The sequence below is a fragment of the Vitis vinifera genome, chromosome 19, assembly GCF_030704535.1.
Source record: "Vitis vinifera cultivar Pinot Noir 40024 chromosome 19, ASM3070453v1".
Classification (NCBI taxonomy): domain Eukaryota; kingdom Viridiplantae; phylum Streptophyta; class Magnoliopsida; order Vitales; family Vitaceae; genus Vitis; species Vitis vinifera.
In genome coordinates this window covers 12,007,321-12,026,338 of record NC_081823.1, presented here as the reverse complement: position 1 = coordinate 12,026,338, position 19,018 = coordinate 12,007,321, and the positions used below count along the sequence as shown (strand labels likewise).

Here is a 19,018-nt window from a genome sequence, read left to right as displayed (position 1 = left end):
TACTCGTAACAACATTCTACCTTATCCGGGTGTCTCACACCTGGAATCCTTCTGCGCCGCCATTTCCATCCGGGTGTCTCACACCTGGAATCCTTCCCCACCGCCATTTTCATTCGACTGTCTTACACCCGGAATCCCTTCTGTGCTGCCATTTCTATCCGAGTGTCTCACACCCGGAATCGTTCTGCGCCGTCATTTCCATCCGGGTGTCTCATGTCCGGAATCCTATCCATCGACGATCCACCTTCCCCAGGTGTCTCACACCCGAAGTCGTCTCCGCCGTCATTCCATCCGGATGCAAGGCATCCGAAATCCTATCCGCCGACGTTCCACCTTCCCCGGGTGTTTCACGCCCGGAATCCTATCCGCCGACGATCCACCTTCCTCGGGTGTCTCACACCCGGAGTCCTCTCCGCTGTCATTCCATCCGAATGCCTCGCATCCGGAATCCTATCCGCCGATGTTCCACCTTTCCCGGGTGATGCGACTCATGGTAGCTTAGCTTTGAAGGCGTATCAACAAAATTTATACCTTAAATACTATTACTAAAGTAGCCAAACTACTATAGCATAGTGGTTCTAGGATCGTTCACTGGGAAGGGTTTTCGCAAACACTAGTGATATTCAAATTAGGAAAATAGGTGATTTTCTTATGGATGTTAGCTTTAAAAGAAGATGTAAATGTTTTAGAAAGATTTAAACTAATCTAAGCTAACATTAAAGACTAAAATGAAAGGGTGTAAAAGCAAGTTTCTCAAAGATAGGATAGCTATGCTCTGGCTCTTATGCAAATTGGAAATCTCAAGATAGGCTCCTCGCGTTGGGGTTGCAACTATGGTGATGCTTGATTCCCGAACCGGTATGGATTTAGCAAATCAAGTTTTAATCCTTTAAAATGGCAAAACAGATGGTAGTGAATTTCATCAATGGTTATTCATCTTAGACTTCCTTTGAATGGCTCGTAAGAGATAACTAATGGTCTAAAACCAAAAGCTTACCAAATATTGGCAGCTCAAAGTCATTCCAGGTGATAAACTCACCTTTCAATGGCCATTGAAATTGGTTCTAACGGATTAATGTAAAACTTGGAATTGAAAAATTCACCTTCCAATAGTTCGTAGGAGATAACTAATGGATAGAAATCCAAAAGCTTATCAAGTATTGGCCGTTGGAAGTTGTCCAAAGGAAATAAAAACCAAACTTTGCATTAATGAACCATTAATGAAAAACGACTACCTTACCTTCTAGGTGCGAGAAATTTCCATGGGATTGCATCCAAGCCATCCCATAACATCCATACTTTGAGAAACTAAAAGTTTTAGCCAATTATCCTCTAAGGAAAAGCCCTCAGAGGTTGTTTGGTTACTAAGAAAATAGAAATGGGGAAGAACAGGAGAAGAGAGAAAAACAGAGCTTTATATATTTCTAAGTTAATGTACAGAGGATCGATCCCCAATATCTTTTGGAGGTGTTGTGCACCTCTATATATAGCAAAATTACAAGATAAAGCCTTATGTCGGCTGAATACAAGGTTACAAAAGGAATTTACACGAGAAAATATCAAGCTAAAAATATCTGGGAAGTCGATGGTGCGTGCGTGGAGAAACAGAGGTAATTTGGCAAGGTAAAAGGCACCTTGCTAAATTTTAGCAAGGTGAATTACTCATGATGCGAAGTGCCTTATTTTCGCATCATGAGTAAATTCACCTTGCGAAAATTGCATTTTGGCAAGGTACTTTGCCTTGCCTTGCGAAATGGCTATCCCTTTGTTTGTGCTCGTGTTTCCACTTGAAATTCAAGCCTGTAAACTTCCAAAATCATTGCTTTAACTTGTCCAAGTAGCTCCTCCATCATTTGGCATGCTTGAATTGATTCATAAGCTGATAAAAACATGTAAACTTGCCACAAAATGGTTAAAACCAATTACTAAGGACCTTAATGAATTAATTAGGTTAAATGAATATGATTACTACTCAAAGATGCTTAAAACCATTATAATTAGGTCTAAAAAATAGCAATTTTTGGTAGTAATCACCGGGTGTCTCACGCCTGGAATCCTATCCGCCGACGTTCCACCTTCTCTGGATATCTCACATCCGGAATTCTATCCAACCGATGTTCCACCTTTTTCTTCATCCTTAGAGCATTTTCCTTAGGTTCCAAAATCACATTTTTGATAAAGCTTTGCTGCCACTTTTATTTCTGGCAAGCAATTTTTCATACTTCCTCTATTTTTAAAATGTTTTGAAATAAGCAAGGAATCAAGTTCTGTAATTCCGAGCAATGGAGTTATCGGAATCGATTCAGGCAAGATAAAACGGGCTTTGGTGGGGGCCCCATATACTCGACTTCATAATTGATTGATTGATTTATTTATTTGTTTGCCATGCGTGATTGATTCACTCTATTCCTTGATATACATATAATCATTCTGCATTTATTCACTAACCCCATTCCATGATGTAGACCCCCACTTTGGGAGGTAATTGTTGTAGCAAATTTTTCCAGGTGGAGCAACTTGAGGAGGCCGCATGGTGCCTCTTGACAGGCTGCTAAAGGATCAAGTAGTGGATTTGAGAGGCAAACCAGAGGGTGACACCTGTAAAGGGATTCTTCAGGCAGTTATGAGATATTTTGGAGGCAGGCAGCTGGAAGGGGGTGTCGTCTGGCAGCTGCAGGAGCTCTCTGAGCAGGCCGTTAGAGATATTTTTTTAGGGGATCCTTTGCTTGGGTAAGGAGGAGGCTGGTTACTCAAGGGGGAGGATTTTTAGAGAGAAAATAGAGAAAAATCAGAAGAGAGAGGTACCTGGGCTGCTGAAGTCTGAGGGATTCCAGAGAGAGTTTTGAGGCTAGAGAGCAAAAGAAGGAGGCTACCGGGAGATATTGTTAGGGGGGCCTTTGCTTGGGGGAACGAGAGAGGAGAGCTTGGGAGAGAACTAGGGTCTCCAGGCTGGTTACTGAGGGAGACTAGAGAGAGAGAAAAACAGGGGAATCAGAGGAGAAAAGGGTGAGAGTTTGAGGATAAGTTTCTAGCTTAGAGGAGAGGCTATCGGAGGAGAGAACAGGGAGCAGCAAACTGTGAGAGGTAGGGGTGCTATTGGCTGCCGTTTAGAGGAACCTGAGAGAGGGGAGAGTTTTCACAGGAGGAGTTTTGAGAGAGAGGTTGATGGAGGATTTTAGGTGGCTGTTTAGTTTGAGAGAAAATTAAGAGGGAGAGAGCTGTGTGTTTGGAGAGTAGAAGAGGTGCTGCTGTCTCATTAGTTTTCGTTGATTTTAAAGGGGAACTTGAGGTGTTTGTAGAAGAACAGAGCCTTACTGGAGAAGGACATTCTCAGGTATGAAGGCAACAGGTTTATTGTTTGATTTGGATCCTTGCTATCCCTCTGCATTGCTTGTTGATATTTGGATATTTGTTGTTTTGCTTGGGGTGGATAATGAAGGCCACTTGTTGCTTGTTGAGATATAATCCTGAATTCATACCTGCCATTGTCAATCTTAATATGTTCTGTTTCTATTTGTGACTATGAAATGCCCGAGAACCCCACCAATGTTTGCATTTGATGCTGTTTTTCCTCACCTAATAGGAAGGTTCACTGATGACTCATGATGTGAATCTTCCTTTGAGGACCTTTATATTTGTTTCCCTTTGTGCTCTGTTTTCATGCATTTCTTTTCATGGTTGAGGCCACCTCTGTTCCTGGATCTTGTTCATTATATGGGTTTTGAGAGAAGAGATACCTTTGAAAGAAGAGATGTCATCTAAGGATGAGAGGAAGAGGAAGTGTTCAAGCAGAAAATGAGTTGAAGGGGACAAAGGAAGTATTCTCGGGTACTGTGCTCTCCGCATTTTGTTGTGCAAGGCTTGCATGACATTGTTCATCTGTTAGTAGAGCCTACTATCCCTCACATCCGTTATCAACAACTCATACCCGTCTGGCATCATCATGCCCCTTCATTAATCCCTATGCCCATGCGACATGAACCACTCTAGGACATAGAAATCTCTCATCAGAAAATCCACCCTGCTTTATATTGGTGATATCTCCAATTAGAAAAGGGCATGGTGCAAGTGAACATCACCCATCACCTTCACACTCGTCACCAGTCTTGCTCCTAAGGTTCAGACCACTTGGCACAACACCCATCATATCGGTAGTAGGCTGAACTAGGGCAGGAACCATACTGCTAAAGACATCAGATTCGGGGTTGAAGTTCGAGGCTTAATGCTACAGTCAAGAATATTTGTGCAAGCCTTGCAAAATAGGTTGCAAATACCATTAATAATGTGGCAAGAGATGGTACCGCCTATGCTACAGTCCTTACCCGAGCAATGTCTACTGAAGGGTGCAAATCGGTAGCTGTTGGAATGAATGTTAAGGGATCTCGAACAAGGATATCATGGAACACCTCTGACCTCATCTTCCAGCTTTAACAGCCACGTTGGTCAAAAGGGGAAATGGTCCAGCTGTAGCAATCCCACTGGTTGTTTTGGGAATTCAATATGAGACAAAGTTTTCAAGGATAGCTGGGTTCTCTGGGGGAAGCAAAGCACCGAAATCTTTTTCTGAGCAATATGATCCAGATTCTATTAACATCAGGACAAAGGCTCTAATGGATGTTAAAGCCGAGACATTTTTGAATCAGATGAAGGCTTAGTTTCGAATGGTGGCAGTCAATTTGGAACTTTAAGTGGTTGTGAGTTTTCCAATTCCCTAAGCAGCCCTTCATAAGGCAGGAGAACACCGTCATTCAGACCTGTGTCGTTGCTACCTCCAGCGTCGCCTTCAACGGTGGAGCAAAGCTCAGTGCAGCAAGCACATAGCATGCGAAGGTCAGACAGGTCATCTGTCGCAGTCTAGATTCTTTGAGTATTCTGAATGCTCAATTAGGGGAGACATCCAGACTGGCTTGGCTCGAGGTGGAAGTAACGACCTTCAAAAGGAAGGGAGTTGCGCGAACAAAGGCAATTAGCAGCAAGTGCTGAGCTAGATTTGCTATCACTGAGCTCACTAATTCCATTTAATGCAGATCAACCAAGCAGTTTCCGCGAATTCCATGTTGACCAGGGTATAAGGGAAATATACCGAGAACATGAACGACCCTGGTTCGAGCTGAATATATCAGAAGTGGTAGCAGATAAATTGAGTGAAAGGAATCCAGATTCTGAATGTTTGTGCTGGAAAATTATTGTATATTCCCAGATGAACAACTCAAGAGGAGAAAACATGAGTCATAGGAGCAAAGTCACCCATTTTGCAGCAGTGTACGTGCCTCACCACCATGAAACACGTCATTTGATGTCTCCAATGAAAAATAAGGTCAGCGCTCCAAGTTTGGGTATTATCAATATGGATGCAGACTACAACAGCAAGCTGTTTGTCAAACAAAATGACTCAGGGGTCCACTTGCCATCTACTCTATACACCCAGCTGCATGGCCACCTTTTGGGCCACGTGTCACCTCCCATTCCCTCAATCTTTTGGCTTAAAAAAATAATTTCCTGATACCTTTCTTGCAAATAATTTTTTTTTATGTCGGTTTTCAAATAATTTAAATAATTTCCATCTTTCATCCTTACGTTTCCTTTGAGTTCCAAAAATCCTGTTTTTCAATAAAATTTGATGCCACCTCTCTTCGGCATGCAACTTTCAAGACTTCCCGGATTTTAAAATGTTTTTAAATAAGCAAGGATTAAATTCCGTAATTCCAAGTAATGGAGTTATTGGAATTAATTCATGCAAAATAAACGGGCTTTGGTGGGGGCCCCCACATATGTGACCGATTGATTGATTGACTGATTGATTTGATTTGATTATGATACATGATTGATTTATCCTGCTCTCTTACATGCATGTTATTAGTCCTTAATTGTGCACTAACCCTCTTTCTTGATAGCGCCTAGTGGTTCGTCGCTCAGGTACGCATCTATTCCCATTCTGGTATTTCTATATGCATATTTTGATTCTCACATGTGCAAGATCACTCTGTGTATTCATTGATTTATTCATCAATTGGCAAAATCGAGCTCGCCATCGAGTGGGAAACGCATTCGAGCATGAGTCGAAAATGCGGGGTCCACACATGATAGCGCGTTGCAGTTTGCTGCCCAGGTACGCATTCACTCATTCTGATCATTCGTTACGTATATTCTGATTCTCATATGTGCATGATAGTTCCGGGTATTCATTGATTTCCTCATCAATGGCCATGTCAGCTTCATTTTATTAGAAGAGACCCGTTTTAGGGGCTTAGAAGGGTGCTACGGTTTTTTTTTTACCGTACCTTCCTGATAAGTAACCTAACCCCCAAACCCGATCCGGTTTTTCACATATCACCTTTTCCGAAATAAGGAGTTACACTTAGGGTTTTCTTTCTTATTTTGTTTACCCTTTAAAAATAAAACAAAATAAGTGGCGACTCTAAGTCATTTTTCTTAATCAACAACAAAAAATCATTTTTTAATTTAAAAAGCGAGTTTCACCATCGAGTGGGAAACGCATGAGCCGAAATGCGGGGTCCACACTTTGTGTTTTTTTTTTCTTTTAAATAGATTTGTATGGAGGGAAACATATCAAAAGAAAGTATACTTCAATCACAATCATCTACAAAACTATATCACAACTAGATATGGAATTTGAGACATTTATAAACACACAAAAGAAAACAAAAAAAGTAGGCTCCAATTTTATGAGAGGTATGGAAGTGGAGGCATTTATATATATAAGCTTCAATTTTATGACACATACCCTATTACAAAATAATTAAGTTTTAAATTTTAAAATAAAATTTAAATGTAAAATTCAAATAATTATTCGAATTTTGAAATGAATCTATACCTATATATAATTCTATATGAATAGAGATAATTTAAATTTTGTGTACAAATTTTATTATGTCACATCGAACTTTCTTGTTTAAAATGAAAATAATAGTTTAGATTATAAAAAGTTTATATCTCAATCTTAATCTTATATATTTGATAAATATTAATTTTTACTTTTATTTTTAAAATAAGTGAAAAAGAGAATATGAATGAAATTTTCTATTTTTCGAAAATATATTATTTTTATGAAAATAAGTTTAATTATCTTATTTTCTATAATTTCTCTATTTTCTTTTTTGTTAGTCATTTTCTTTCTCTCCATTTTGTTTCTTTCTACATGTTGTTTTATTTCTCCACATTATTTTCTTTCTCCAACTTGTTACCAACTATATGCATTAGTGCCTTGTGTTGTTCTAGAAAAGTTGTTTCATTTTTTATATAAAAAATACTTACTTTATTTTCAAAATATAATAAATAATTAAGTATTCATGTTTGACATTGGAGCTATATTAAGCCTAGAATAGATTAACTATTTATACTCTAACACGAGTCCTTTATTATTTCTCACTTTTTTAGCAAGTTATCTTGGGTTTATAACTTTTTCCATTTATAACTTAAGTAAAAAAATGCTATTGTAGTATTTGAGACTGAAAAAGCCAAGTCTAGTAGGGTAACACCCAAAGAGAGGAGGGGGGTGAATGGGTGTAATTAAAAGAATTCTAAAAAAAAGATTATATGTTATACTCAATTTTTACCCTATGAGATAATATTAGAGATAAAAAAAATCCAAACAATCATGATAATCACAAGATATAACAATGGACACAATGATTTTTACATGGAAAATCCATGCACTACTGTGGAGATAAAAAAACCACGAGGTCTAAGATTGTTAATCAAAATCCACTATACAAGATCAAGTTACACAAATTTACCTCGTCGTTTTATCCTAAAGACTTACCCTCTAATACCTACAACTTCATTGACGTCTGTGATGCAATAATCTCTAATTACTCCACTGAGTACTCTTCAACCTTACTGAAGGGATGCAAGTTTTCAACCCTAGATTATCCTTCAAATGAGAGATTAGGAATCGTGTGGTTCATTAGGCTTTCTATTTAGGAGACTCTCTATCAATTACGACAATAAATCAATCTCCTAACTTTAGAATGGCCATAATGGGGTACATATAGGCTTAAAGGTTGAAGAGAGTCGGTATCTCAAGGTTTCCAGAAAGGATTTGCATGAAATCTCCAAAAATATTATGCTAATCTTTGGTAGAATTGGTATGAATGCTCGAGAGCTCGAGGCCGAGTCCACTTAACCATCACTTAAGCAACTCGGGCATTCGAGCGCTAGTCAAGTGCTCGAGCATCCTAACGCTTGAGTGTTATTCCTTGCTTGAGCAATCCTGCCTTTTTGACAAAGATAAATAAAAATCAATTTTATTCCAAAAAAAAAAAGAATAACGATCCTCTTTATACCTTTTAGAACCCTAATTTGCTACAAGTCAAATCTTTTAGACATGCCTGTGATTTTCCAGTTGGACAAGTAGCAATCCTTGATCTTCAATGGAAAGTAAGTCACTATCTAAAAAGATTTCTAAGGCAAAAAATAAATCGGAACAAAATTGCCAACATACAAATAGAACTCAATGTCCTAACAAAGACACTTTAAAAAAAATTGCAAATGTCTATATTATTGTAGTTGTTGATGTTGTTGTTGTTTTTTTTTTTTTTTTAATTATAGAAGATAAAAACATTTTCCCCTTAAAAATACATTATAATTGTTATCTTATTATATTTCAATTTCTATGTATTCAAAACATAAAATATAGCAAAACCAAAACAAATTTGTCCAACAAATTAAATTAGGAAATTCTACTTCTATAATGCCATTTGAATTTGCTCCAAACCATTAAAAGGAAAAAGAAAAAAGAATAATAATAATAATAATAATAATAATAATAAAAGAATAATCCTCTATCATACAATACATCTAAAGGGATGTTTGGGATGGTGAGTAGAAACTTGTTTTACCCAGCTTCTTTTGAATTCATTAATGCTAGAAACTTTGTTTAGGAGGTCTTGTACTATACCTAGTTTTGTATTGTCAAAACCATAATTAATCTCAAAGCAAGTTTAGTTACCTTATGTTATTTCCACTTAGGTAGGTAGAAAAATTGAAAAAATGTGTTCATTGAGAGTCAAAGCATACCTATTTCTATAAATACATACTTGGAATTGGAGTAAAAAAGAATTGATTTTGTATCATATAGAGATTTAGAAGGAGAAAATCTACATGTAGAATTTTATGATATGAAGAGAAGATACAAAATTGAGAGAACAAATTTTTCTTATTGAGATTTTTTTTTCATTTTTTTCTCCATTACACTTTTCTTATTTTATATAGGATACTAAATAGAAATAGAAACTAAAGATTGAGGGATCTTAAGGATACTTTATTCCCCAATTTAAATAGAAGTAGAAACTAAACAGAAATAGAAACTAAAGATTAAGGGATCCCAGGGATCCTTTATTCAGGGTTGTAACATTCTCTCCCCCATCAAAAGAAGCATTGTCCTCAAGGTTGAAACTATGGAAACTTTTGTTGAAAGTAAGCATCTTTCTATGTTACATTATTTGGAAATGAGTTGGACAGCTGCCATGTTGTTCATTTTCAACTTTATTTTCCTCATTCCCTTGTATAGTGAAATTTTGAATTGTAGATGCTTGAGACATATGCCTTCAATAATTTTGAATTTCATTAGTTGAAACTAACTTCTTAGGACCTATAGTTGTACCTCTTAACACGAATTTCCTTCCATCAACAATAAATTCAAATTTAAAATTCCTGAAATCCCACAATATGAGTCCCAATTCAGTTGGCCATTGAATTCCCAATACCATATCGCACCCACTCAAAAGGATGAGCCTCAAATCTATCTAAAATTTCTTCCCTTGCATGTTCCATGTCAATTGCCTAATGGGAAAAACTAGGATCTCTTTGTTTCCTAAGATCGGATCAAGTTAGGAATATGCATAACTATCCTAGGCTTTTTCTAAATCCTTTGCACAACGGAAAAATAACATTTTTAAACTTTAAAGGGATTCAGAAAGTGCAAACAAAATCCATACCTTAGATTCGGATGTTTGTGAATCAAATCTACATGGTGAAGATGAAGAATGAAATCGTAGAAGTCTCATAAACCCGAAGTCTTTCGCCAAATGACTCGAAACTTGATCTTGACACACTTCTGGTGGGGATAGAAGGAAGAGTACATGCTATGAATCTCTCTCTCTCTCTAGAGATGGAATATGGATCTCTAGAAAAAGCAATGGGAACCCTAACCCCTAAGGGGGTATTTATGTGGTTTCCTATTAGACTTAAGTGACTTGAGTTCACTAAGGGCTTAGGTCACTTAATCTATCCCAAAATGGGTCCTAATTGATTAGTTAACCCAATAGGGCCTACTAATTAATCAATTAGCCTAATCCAAAGACTTTGCTCACTTACCTTTGTGCAACCTTGTGTGATTACCAAAACACCTTTATGTACAAAAGTGAACCTAAAGCCAATCTGACCCTCATAATCAGTGCCAACAAGGTATATGAGCTCAAAACAAAGACCACTAGGACCTATAGAAATACTAGTTCTCTCATAATCCAATTCTAAAGTGGATTCAACATCCCACTATAGAGAATCAATTGAACTCAAATATCCTATGTAAATAATAATAAGACACCAAGTGCTCGAGTCCATGACTTGCTATCCATTATGTTTAGTCTCCCCATGAATTGGTGTTCGTAGTCTAATAAAGTGAAAGCTATAAGCTTTTTAAGACTACCTCTACCATCCTTGAGTTACAGATTCTCCTATTGTGTATTCAATTGACATATCTTAACTTTCAAAGAGCCTATGTCAAGTTCCACATAAGGAACTATTATGACCATAGTTTCCATGAACACACCTCCTTAGGATCACCCAAGGATACACACTGTCTTATTCCTAAGAGATATCATGGTGTCTCTATTTAGAATACTTATTGCTACTGGCATCCGTCAATAGTGATCCAATCCATAAAGAGCATATGATTAGCTTACGATTTTACCCGTAGATCAAAAGCACTGCTAACTTCTACACAAATGCAATATTCTCTCAAGGTTGAGAAACAACATAATGAAACAACTTGGTGAAGTCATGACTACTTGATAGCCTTAAGCTTATAATCAGTCCTGCCCAATGTGCATCCATACATATTAGTAAAACTCATCCTAATAGCCAAGACCAGTTATCCCTCTAATTAGGAAGTGGTGCACCGAAACCTCTAATGGATTGCCTAGACCCATAAATTGGTTGTGAACTAGTCATCTATTTACAAGGAACTCATGACTTAGATCTTCTATGCAACTCCTGATCCACCTAAGTCACATATAATGCAAAAGATGCGGACAAAAAAGTTCATAAAGTATAATACATGGAATAAGGATAGATAAAACTGAAATTGGAATATCATTGAATAAATAATGAATTCCCAGTTTATTACATTATGTCATGCTTTTAAGGGTTCTATCCTATCATTGCTGACAAATTGCATCACTAGTAATTCTAGTTCTATCTGTTATTGCCACCTTCATGGGGTCGGTAGTTTGTATTGAGCATCTTGTTCTTTTGGCCACTACGAGATCAAGAAAGTTATGGGTTCTTCCTAAGTCAATTAGTATGGTCACGACCTTCCTTTTTATGTTGCCACAGATTCTCATGGTTTGATGAGATGTTGAACCAAATATTGCATTTATTAAAGCCATAAGATCATCCTCCTGATATCATTTTTAGCTTCACACGTTGCTTTCCCTTCACTTCTATGACCATTTAGTAGAAAAAATTGTCTCATTTTATATATATAGCCAGACTTATACTTCTCATCACAATAATAACAAAACATTTTTTTCATCTCTCTTGCACTTCTACAACTGAAATCTTCTTAAGGGTGGTAATTTGTTATTATGATTCATTATGATTCTTGTAAAGTTCATTGTACTATCCTCACTTTCGTTAGAGTCCTTGACTTCCTTGAGAATTACTTCCACTATTCATTTCTGCAACAAGACTAATTCGATGGTTTGGGCTAGTGTGATCGGTTGAAACATGGTGACTTGATTTTTAATTGCCTCTTTCAAGATACTAATGAAATACTAGACAAAAAATTCCTTTGATAACCCATTAGTTTTGGTCATCAATACTTTAAACTAATTTTTGTATGCCATAATCGTATAAACCTATTTCAATTTGGTTATTTACCTCATAAGGCTATCATAAACACTAGGGCTAAACCTAGAAACAACAACTATATAAAATTGTGTCCAGTTGATTTCCTTGTTACTAGCCTTGTACCCTTGAAACCTTTCTAAGGCCCTTCCTTTTAAATGTAATGAAGCCAATCCTACCTTTTCCTAATTCCCAATTCTCACCTCCAAAATTTTGAAATTTGAGTTTGGAAAACCTGGATTGAATGGAGTTTATGCCATATGAATGATAGTTTGTCTTGCTTCTATTGATTGAGGCATTGTACCCATTACTTGACTTCTCTATTCTTGAATTCATGTGTTTAAATTTCAAGTTTATGGTTGCAACCATCTTTGATAGTTCTAATGAGGTAGTCGCTTGTTTATCCAATGATTTTTTCAACTATTTAATAGTATCTTCAAGTCTATGTTGTTCTTACACTCTAGTCCCTTCATCCATGATTGGTGCCAAGATCGTGTTCTAACACCAATTCTTATGACTCAAAGAGAAGATGCAAAATTGAGAGAACCAATTTTTCATATTGAGATTATTTTTCCATTTCTTTCCCCATTACACTCTTCTTATTTTATATAGGAAACTAAATAGAAATTAAAGATTAAAAGATCTTAGGGATCTCTTATTCCTTAATCTAAATAGAAACTAAAGATTAAGGGATTCTAAGGATCCCTTATTTGGGTTGAAACATATAATTGATCTATAGTTTCATTGAGAGGAAAAGAAATCATTATCAAAAACCATCTAAAGTCATATTATCATAGTTTGAGAAGGAGAATTGATTCCAATTTTAGTTGATTATATAGTAGAAACTAATTATATTGGTAGATTTTGCAAGGGATGTCCATATCTTCATCTTCATCACCATCCATTGATGAAACCCTAGCCCTAACCTTAACCTTAAATCTAACCTTAATTCCCAACTTCTCTATCACTTCCCTTAAGACCCACCATCACCAACCCATCCTCTTTGGCTCTAAAACCCTAGCATAATCCCGTTTCTATCACTTCCATTAATCTCCATTTACAACTTCATCTATGCCATTACCTTTGCATACGTATTCCCAAAAAATTAGTTTTACTTTTTGTAGAAAAGGGAGTTGGAATTGGGGTGAAATCATAGTAATCCCATTTTAGTAGATATTTAAAGAAAATAAGGTTGAAGGATGGTTAGAATAAAATTGTGTCCCTTCTTTTATTTTGAAGTATAGACATATCCTTGGTTAAAGACTAAGAAACATGCGATAATAAATAAAATCCTATTAAGAACTTGTTTAGTAGTATTTTTAAGAAGAGTGTCTAGCATTTTTAATAATTAAAAGAGTTTTTTTTTGGGTGAAAAATAGATGTTTGGCAAGATTTCAAAAACACTTTTAAAAACCTTTAAAAGAAAAAAATCACTTGAAGTAATTTTTAGAAAAGCACTTAAGAGCTGATTATTTAAAAAAAAAATACTTTTAAAATTTTCAAATATACCTAAAATAACCTTAAGTGTTACCCAATAACCCACTCTTTCCTTTTCAACAAGCATTCTCTTTCTCCTTCACTCTCCATAGTCCAAACAGTCTTCTTCTACACTTTTCATGATTCCAATTCTCACCATTTTCTCATTAACAATGACTCTTTACATCCATAGTTGGAGGTACTTTCATTTCAACATTTCTATTTAGTTACTTAGAAAATGGAAGTAAAACATTATATGAGTCTTTTGATTACCTTGTTTTCCTTTGATTATATTTTCTTAGAAAGTCCTTCTCAATTTGTTATTTTACTATTTTAATGTTTTTCCATAAAATTAATTTTTTTTTGTGAATGATTGAAATCAAATTTTTGTGCACTGAGATTCGTGCTTTCTCCTACCTAGACTCAAATTTCATGAAATTTTTTTATGGGTTGCGTAAAAAAAGAGATGTGGAAATGGGAAGGCAATTAATGAAGGAAATTACAACTACTAGGGGTGATATATCAATTTGGTTTGTAATTAGCTAAAATCTATGTTGTTTGTGTTAATAGTTGAGAGTGATTTATGCCCATGTGGATCAAGAAAAAGTGAGAAAGGCGTTTGATGAAATGCCAAATAGAGATGCTATGTTTTGTAACCCTACTAAATTGAAGGTTTGAGAGACCTAGAAATGATGGAATATCATTAAAATTCATAGAATCTGTAGGTTTTAGAATCTAGAAGTGCTGGAAGCAACAACCAAAAGTTGTATTTGAGACAACGAAAATGTCTACTCTTATTGAATGATCAATGCAACATTTTTACACAAGTTTGCAATAGAAAACAATAGAAAAGCGACAAAAATAGTTGGAACTAACAACTATTTCCTATAAAATAGCAACAACAGCATAACAGCTCCATGAAACTCTATCAACTTCATTGACTAAGTTGTTTTATGGTTACAACCTCAATTTCAGCATCTCTTCACACCTCAGCAACCTTCTTAACAAATTCTTAAGCTTCCTCAGTTGACACCAACTTTCACACGTCTTCCAACATGATTATAGCTACTAAGGTATTTTGCTTAACACTCCTCCTTGACTTGGGAGCTACAAACTTTAAGTCTTTTTCTGAGAAATTCAAACCTAGCTTTTGGTAGAGCTTTTTTTAGAATATTAACATTTTTTACTTCTGTTTTACAATGTACCAAAATTACTTCTCCATCAAGTTGTATTTCCCTTAAGAAATAAAACTTGATTTTGAAGTGCTTTGTCCTACCATGGAATACTGGATTACTTGCAATTGAAATTGCAGCTTGATTGTCCTCAAAGACTTGTGTGCTCCTAGTTTGCTCCATGTTTAAGTCTGTTAGTAGCTTTCTTATCTAAAGTGCTTAATTTGCAGCAGCAACAGTAGCAATGTACTCTGCTTCAACTATGGATTATGCCATGATATCCTATGTTTTAGAGCACCAAGAGAAAAAAACTTGAACCAAAACTAAAGCAATAACTTGATGTGCTTCTCATATCATCAATGCAGCCAACCCAATCACTATCATAAAATCCATGAAAATGAAAATTCTGCACCTGCTTGAACTTGATGCCAAAGTCGATAGTGTTTTTTATATATCTCACAATACGTTTTGCTACCTACAAGTGAATTTCACTAGCACAATGCATATATCTTGAGAGTAGACTTACAACATGTATTATATTTGTTCTTCTTGTACTCAAATACATCAAACATCCAATCATGCTTCTGTATAACTCTTTATTTACTTTTTTAGCACCATCTTCTTTTCAAAACTTTTCTTTTTGATTCATAGGTGTGCATGTGGCCTTGCATTCCTCCATCTTGAACTGTTTTAGAATTTCCTTTGCATACTTTTGCTAATAGATGAATATCTCATGCTGATTCTGATGGACTTCCATTCCCAGAAAATAAGACATGTCTCCAAGATCTTTCATCTCAAAGACCTTCTCTATTTTAGCTTAAAAATTGATTGCTTCCTTTACAAGCAAATCATCAACATATAATGAAATAATAAGTATGCCAGCATTAATTTTTCAAATATAAAGTGTGGATTCACTCTGACTTTTTTTAACCCCAAACCAAGCAGATGTGCATTAATCCTGTTGTACCAAGATCTGGGGGCTTGCTTCAAGTCATACAAGGCTTTCTTTAGTTGATAAACCTTGTCTTCTTTGCCTTTTACTGCAAATCATTCAGGTTGCTCTACAAAGATTTCCTCCTCAAGGTAGCCATTTAGAAAAGCTGATTTTACATCTAGCTGATAGATTTTCAAACCATTTTGAGCAGCCAAAGCTAGCAGCATCCTTATTGTATCCAACCTAGCTACAGGTGCAAAGGTTTATGAAAAATCCACACCGAACATTTGAGCATAACCTTTGACAACCAGCCAGGCTCTATGTTTGTTTACAGAACCATCAGAATTGAGTTTGGTTTTATAAACCCACTTGACACCAATGGTCTTTTTATGTGTTGGTCTATCAACTAGCTCCTAAGTGTTGTTTTTCTCTATCATTCTAAGCTCCTCCCACGTTACAACCCTTCATTTTTTATCCTCAACAACTTCATTAAACCCTACAGGCTCAAACACAACCACATTACACATTTGATAAATATCAAAAAGTGATTTGGTGCTTCTTATAGGAATGTCATCAATATTTTCGTCAAGTAACTCAAAATTCTAATTTTTTTTTTAGCATCCTAACTCCATTTATCATCCTCCATGAATTTGACATCTATGCTAACAATGACTTTGTTAGCATGAGGCATATTAACTCTATAAGTCTTTGATTGGTTGTTGTCTCCTACGAAGATCCCAACTTCTGCCTTTTTATCTAACTTGTCTTGTTTCACCTAAGGCACATAACTAAAACAAAGGCAACCAAATGTTTTTAAGTTTAATAATAGAGGTTTATATCCAAACCAAGCCTCAAAATGAGTCTTTTTTTTAAAAGCTTTGGTTGGGAGTCTATTCAGTAGAAACACTATAGTGTTTGTGGCTTCAGCCCAAAACTTTTTTGGTAGCCCTTTCTCATGCAAAAGGCATCTTGTCATCTCCATTATAGTCCTATTCTTCCTCTCCACTATTCTTCCTCTCCACCACTCCATTCTGTTGTGGTCTGTAAAGTGTAGTCAGTTGGTGCTTTATGCCTACTTCTTCATAGAAATTGTTGGATATTTCAGAAGTATATTCAGTGTCATTATCTGTCCTTATAACCTACAAGACGACACCACTTTGGTTTTCTACTAGGGCCTTGTACTTCCAAAATACATCAGCAACCTCAGATTTAAAATTTAGGAAAAAAATCCAACAATATCTGGTGTAATCATCTATAAAGGCAATGTAGTACTTACTGCCCTTTAGAGATGGTGTTCTCTGAGGTCCTCCAACATCAATGTGTACAAGTTGCAGCATGTGTGATGATCTCTATGTAGATTTCTATGGGAAAGGAAGTCTGGATTGTTTTCTATACTGACAGGCTATGCAAGTAGGAAGATTTTGCTTTAGGTCAAGTAGACCTACTGTAAGTTGATTATTCTTCATGTAGAGCACTCCATTATGATGAAAGTGCCCCAATCTCTTATGCCATAAAATTGTGACATTATTTTCTTGAGAAATAACAACCTACTCTTTCTCAAGCAGATTCAAGGCAAAGGTTTTGCCTCTCATCTTGATCTAGAACACATTTTTTCCATTTGCATCCTTAATCATACAGAACTTGTCCTCAAATAGCACCTTGAAACCTTTCTCAAGTAGCTGCCCAATACTCAAGATATTTTGATCAATATTAGGAACAAACAAAACATCGGGGATAAGTTTCAAACCTGAGAGACTTTCAATGGCAACAACCTCTTTGCCCCTTGCTGAGATGTATTCCCCATTTCCAATTCTTACTTTGGAAACGGTTATTTTATCGAGTTCCCTAAAAAGTCCTTGATCATAAGTCATGTGGTTTGTGCAACCACTATCTATGAGCCAACTTTCAAACATGTTTTTGCTGGAAAAACAGGTGGCAACAAACAATTGTTCTTCGTGATATTGATCAACAATTGTAGCCTTGATCTCTCCTTGTTTGTTTTTTTTTTTTTTTTTTTTTTTGCATACCTCCTCCATATGGCCTAATTGACCATAATTGTTGCTCTTGACATTTGGCCTCCACCAACACTTTTGTGGAGGATGATTTGTTTTTTTGTAATAAGGGCAAGGTGGATCAGCTCCTTTCTGATTCATTTTGTTATTGCTTGACTTCTATTTCTTGTTTTTCTTTCTGTCTTTGCTGGAATCATTGTTCTTTGATTTGGCTTAGAATGCTCCCTCAACATATCCTTCTTGTCTCATCATTCTCCTTTGTTCCAAGGCCTGCAAAGCATTAACAATTTCTACCAAAGATATACTTGACAGATCTTTAGAGTTTTCCAAGGAAGAGATTGTGGCTTCATATTTTTTCAGGCAGAGTTCCTAAGATTTTCTTAACAATTCTTTCATCAGAAAATTCCTTACCATACAATCTTACCTTGTTTGCTATGCTAAGCAGTTGTTCAACATAATCTTTGATAGTTAGAGACTTTTTCATTCTGCTCATTCCAAATTCTCATATTAAATTCATTACCTGCATATTCTACACCCTTTCATTCCCCCAATACTCATTTTTTAGATACTCCCGGATTGCTATAAAAAACTCTATTTGCATGATTCTGGTGAGAATAGAAGGTGAAACTGCAAAGAAGAGGCAAGCCTTGGCTTTGGCTTTCCTTGTTTTTATTTCCCTGTGAATCTTCATTTGATTGATACTTGGATTGTCTCCAAGTGGTGGTACTTCATAATCTTCTTCTACTACTTCCCAAAGATCCAAAGCTTCAAGGTGGACTGTCATTCTAATAGCCCACGCCTGATAATTATCACCATTGAAAACTGGTACTAACAGAAAGCTTGTATCTCCATCCATTTGTTGTAGAATGATAGTTACAACCTGTCAAAGGTTGTGTGTTTATGTTGGCTTTGGAGTTTCAGTATGTGTGAAGGTATTTTGGCTTCACTCAATCCTCACATGTTCCTCAACATTGAAGGCTCTGATACTAATCTATAGGTTTTAGAATCTAGAAATGTTGGAAGTAACAACCAAAAGTTGTATTTGAGACAACGAAAATGTCTACTCTTGTTGAATGATCAATGCAACATTTATACACAAATTTGCAACAGAAAACAATAGAAAAGTAGCAAAAATAGTTGGAACTAACAATTATTTCCTATATAATAGCAACAACAGCATAAAAACTCCATGAAACAAGATTTTAACAACAACAACATAACAACTCCATGAAACAAGATTTTAACAACAACAGCAACAATAGCATAACAACTTCATTGACTAAGTTGTTTTATGGTTGCAGCCTCAATTTCAACATCTCTTCACACCTCAGCAA

The 19,018-nt window shown here is 35.9% G+C and overlaps 1 pseudogene; it reads left to right on the top strand.

The window, feature by feature from the left end:
• The first annotated feature begins 213 nt into the window (after window positions 1–213).
• The window catches only part of LOC100265212 (cytochrome P450 72A397-like), a 46,980-nt pseudogene continuing 28,175 nt past the window's right edge, over window positions 214–19,018 (top strand).